Source organism: Cricetulus griseus (assembly GCF_003668045.3).
Source record: "Cricetulus griseus strain 17A/GY chromosome 1 unlocalized genomic scaffold, alternate assembly CriGri-PICRH-1.0 chr1_0, whole genome shotgun sequence".
NCBI classification, from domain to species: domain Eukaryota; kingdom Metazoa; phylum Chordata; class Mammalia; order Rodentia; family Cricetidae; genus Cricetulus; species Cricetulus griseus.
The window spans coordinates 24808257-24813604 of NW_023276806.1; positions in this window are offsets into that span (position 1 = coordinate 24808257).

Here is a 5348-nt window from a genome sequence, read left to right on the forward strand (position 1 = left end):
AGAGGAGGAGGAATAGGAAGAGCAAGAAAGTGATTTCCTGCTTATGTTCTGAGTCTGCCTGCTATGTCATTTCCTGCCTGGATCCTAATCCTTCTTTACTACATGTCCCAGAATCCTCCTCAACTCCTAGTCCTGACAAACTTGCTCCTTCATTGGCCAACAGTACTTTCTTCAACCAATAAGATAAACATATACAGAAAGACATCCCCCATCAGAAGGACATGGCAGGATGGGAGGGAGAGAGAACTTGGATTGATATATAAAATAAGGTTGTTTCTAATTTAAATAAAATTTATCAAAAATTTGAAAGTAAATATATAGAATCGAAAAGTCATACTGAGTGATATAAACAAGTCTCAGAAAACCAAGCACCCAATTTCTGTCTCATTTGTGGATGCTAGCATCCAATTTTTAGATTTGTTTAAATTGGAGTACTGATATAAGCCAGAAGCTAGAATGGATTCACTTGGGATCCAGAATAGATCTTGAAGGAACCGCAACAGTAGAACAAAGATAACATTAATCAGAAAGGGAAATAACTGGAGGAAGGACAATGAGAGGGGGCAATGGGAGAGTAGGGCAGGGAGGGAATTGGAGACAGACAATTCACACTGAAGATCTTTGAAAAGCCTTGTGGGAACCTACTATTCTAGAAGTTTCCATTAACAATACACACAATTATCCTCAGTCTTCATTAGTAATCAAATCTTGTTGGAATAATCTATTGCAAAAGATACTATATACTTGACACAGAATGTGAAGGAGTCAAGGCAGTAATGACCTGGAAGATTCTTTCCTACTAGCTAGCTTATTTTTTCTATTTTTTTAAATTTAAATTTTAAATGAGCTTGTTGTTTTGCATGTTAATCCCAGTTCCCTCTCCCTCCCCTCCTCCCCTGTCCCCCACTAACCCCCTATTCCATCCCTTTTCTGCTTCCCAGGGAGAGCGAGGTCTTCCATGGGGGAATCTTCAACGTCTGTCCTATCATTTGGAGCAGGTCCTAGACCCTCCCATGTGTCTAGGATGAGAGAGCATCCCTCTATGTGAAGTGGGCTCCCAAAGCCATTCTTATACTAGGGATAAATATTGATCTAGTACCAGAGACCCCATAGATTGCTGAGGCCTCCTAACTGACTCCCAGGACTAGCTAGCTTTTATAATGTTGGAAGGAGCTACACATGCTTCTGGAGGAGAGAATCCATTCAAATGAGAACCCTGTGGGCTGTAATAGTGACTAACCTGGAAAGACATGCATAATAGTGGCATAAATGTTATGGCAGTAACCAATCTCTTTATAATTAGATTTAAGGCTTGCTTCATGGGGGAGAATTCATGCCTGGCACTATAAACCTAGTTAAGAAATCATGGATATGGAGGCCCCATAGGCCCTAGAGGATAATTTACAAATGTTATTTTCCTAATTGCATAGAGTATGAAATTTACTTCTAGATATTTATTTTTATACTTATATACTAGTGCAGTTCTCAACTCTCATCAGACAAGTTTTTGCAGGGGATTGTGGTTAATAAAGAGACTCCTATCTGGTCAAAGTGCAGAGAATAAGTTACTATGGAATGATTCACCTTACATGAAACATCTATATCATATAATTGCCCCTTAAGGCTCAGAAAACATGGAAAAGGGAGAAGAAAAACGTTTAAGAGTCAGAGATTGGAGAGTATTGATACAAAACAGTTTCTTATGAACACAACAGAGCTCGTCTGCTCATGAGGTCACAGTGGCTATACTTGCCTGCCTACGATGAAGCCAGTCAGAATTCTATGATTTATACCTGAAGAAGGTTGGGAGTGGGAGAGAGAGATTTCCCCAGGCAAAGCACAACTATTTTTTATCCAACAGCAAATGTTTAGGCCTGAAGACATACATACAGGTAACATAATATGGACTGAGCAGGTTATATTTAGTAATATGTATGCACCTGCATATATGCATACAATAACAATGAAAGGTAACGTGGGGCACAATTAATGCTTACAGCAAAGGAGTCAGAGCAAGTTTGATGAACAGATGTTTTAATAGGAGAGTACTCACGCGACAGAGTCAGTCCCATACAACCAGGCGAACCATGGAACAGAGGCAGCTGCCTGCCTGAGACCCTCAAACATAAGGTCTTGCTATGTCACTGACCATACCCTAGTGTGCGTGGTCTGTGTCACTTGTGCCAGCCCCCAAGAGGATGTGGCTAACATTTCCCCTACAGAAAGGGTCTTCAATTTGAAAGAGAGTAAGAACGGGTATGTGGGAAGATTTTATGGAAGGAAAGGGAAGGGTGAAATGTAGTTATATTATGATCTTTAAAAGTAATAAAAAGTATATCTTTTCTTGCTCTCCTCTATTCTGACTCAATCTTCCAATGCCATAATACAAGGAACCATTATAGGTTTAAAGAGAAATCTGGCACCAGGGAAATGTTCAGAGATCTACAAGGTTGTCATCAACTAACAATCTATGCTATAGTGGACAGGCTGCCTTAAATGCTCTTCCCCTATAATGAGATTGATGGCTACCTTATATGCCACCATAGAGCCTTCATCCAGTAGCTGATGGAAGCAGATGCAGACACCCACAGCTAAACAATGAGCTGAACTCCTGGAATCCATTTGCAGAGAGGGAGGAGTGATGAGCAAAGGGGTCAAGTCCAGGATGGAGAAACCCACAGAAACAGCTGACCTGAACAAGGGGGAGCTCATGGACCCCAGACTGATAGCTGAGAAACCAGCATAGGATGGATCCAGACCCCCTGAAAGTGGGTGTCAATTAGGAGGCCTGGGCAGTCTGTGGTGCCTCTGGTAGTGGAACAATATTTATCCCTAGTATATGAATGGACTTTGGGAGCCCATTCCACATAGAGGGGTAGTTTTTTGGCCTAGACACATGGGGGAGAGCCTAGGCCCTGTTCCAAATGATAATGGCAGACTTAGATTCCCCATGGAAGGCCTCACCCTCCCTGGAGAGCAGAAAGGGGATGGGATAGGGGATTGGAGGGGGGCAGAGGAGGAGGGGAGGGAGAGGGAACTGGGACTGACATGTAAAACAAGCTTGTTTCTAATTTAAAATTTAAAAAGCGGGGCAAAGTAATAAAAGACACTATTTCTAGCACTGAATGCTAGTGAGAAATTTCCATAAGTAGATGCATGCTGATCACTGTGATGATTTGAGGCTGATGCCCAGGACCAACAGAATAAGTAGAGTGGTGATTGCTACAAGTTGTCATCTGATTTCCACATGTGCCCCATGGCACACGAGATTCCCCTCCAACACAAAGTAAATTAGTAAATTTGAGAACCAATAGGGGAAGGATTCATGAAGCTCTACTCCCCTCTTAAGTACCTTTTCACATAGTGTGATAAGGCCTGGAAGACCATCACTTGTATATTCAGAGCAAGGAGCCAAAACAAAACTCTCCAATTTCTAGAGAAAATCTCCTCAAGTTTTCTGTTATAATATTAAAAAGTTTGTATATAGACTAAAATCTCTAGTATATTTTTAACATATTTGGATTTTCCATTTCTTTCATTTATTATTTTATACTTCACAGTACATAACCCTGTGGGAAAGCATATCTCTAGCTTTATGGTCTTTATTTATAATGTAATCAGGATTCAATCATGATGGTTATACCTTGGTAACCTAATTCAATAATGCTTCACTTTTGCTTTTAACAAGAACACAAAAGTATACAATTTTGTTAGAAATTGGTGGATAGATAAATTTTATTGGAAAAAGATATGATTATAGATATTTTAAGTTTATCATAAATTATTATTAAATTTATTTAAAATAATGACATAATGGTATATCCCTCAGTCATATTACCTGTCTTAAAGATAAAATATTAAATTATGTAAGAAAATATTTATAAAGAAGTGAAGTACGGAAGATTGAGTTGTAAAACAAGAAATAAATGAAGCAAACTCTGACCCACAAATACAAAATAAATTTTGATGGACCATTTTGAAAGATTTGACAAGGACAGTTATCAGGTGTGTCTATGTAGTCATAAAGAGAATATATTTTAAATCATGGCAAAGGTCCAATCTTAGCAGCAGAGTCAGCCCAGCTAAGTTTCTACCTTCTTAATATCATTAATGCAAAACTTTGCAATGTAAGGTCTGTTGTAAGTTTGAGAAGACACAGGCATATTGGAACCATAGCAGTGTTCACACCATATATATGCAATAAAATAGAAAATGAAATAGAAAGCAGTCTGTTCAACAAATGCTCCCAAACAAATGGATTTTTGGAAGATGAAGAATTAATTTAAATGTTCTTCTCATACTACATACAATAAACAGTCCTGTCAAAACAAACTAAAGAGTTTGATGTAAAATATGAATCTAACAGAAGATAAGAAAGGGGAAAGGCTCCATGATAATCATCTTAGCAATATTTCTTTGGAAAAGTATGAAAAAAGCAAAAACAATTTCCAGAATGAGCAATAGCCCAGGAGATACAAGATTGCATGAAACTTCGAAGCTTCTAAACATTAAAAGACAATCACAAGAATAAACAGACAGGGACAAGATGAGAAAAAATTTTTTGTCATCTATACATCATGTGGACAATTAATATCTAAAAATTATAAACCCAGCAAAATAATTAAACACTAAAACAGATAATTCAGTCAATAAGTGAGCTTATTAACTGGATGACAAATGAAGAAATATGATGGTAAGTCAATATTTGAGAGACTTCCGCATCTTTGGACACAAAAGAATTGTGTGTTAAAACTACTTTGTGATTCCATTCTACCATAGTTGGAATGGGTGTCATAAAGAAAAAAAATGACAACAAATGCCAGTGAGAATATGGGAAAGAGAAACTTTAGTTTACTGTTGCTGCTGAGAATGTAAACCAGTAGAGATACTATGAAAATTACTGTGGAGATACCTCAAAATTAAAAATGAAAACATTGCATCACACAACTATTCTAGTCTTGGATACATATCTTAAGGACTCTAATAAAACATACTCCAGGGACAAATGCATTTCCATGTCTGTTGCTCCACTTTCACAATTACTAGAAAGGAAATCAGGTTACCTGCCCATCAGCCATAAAGAAATAGGGAATCATGAAGGACAAGAAAAATGAATAAAATGGAATACCTCCATAATATATAAAATAACTCAGACTCAGAAAGACAATTGCTGCATGATTCTCTCATATGCAGAATCTAAAATTTTGGGTAGAGGCATGTGTTTCTGTGTGTGTGTGTGTGTGTGTGTGTATGTGTGTGTGTGTGTGTGTGTGTGTGTTGTGTGTGTGTTGTGTGTGTGTGTGTTGTATGTGTGTGTTGTGTGTGTGTGTTGTATGTGTGTGTTGTGT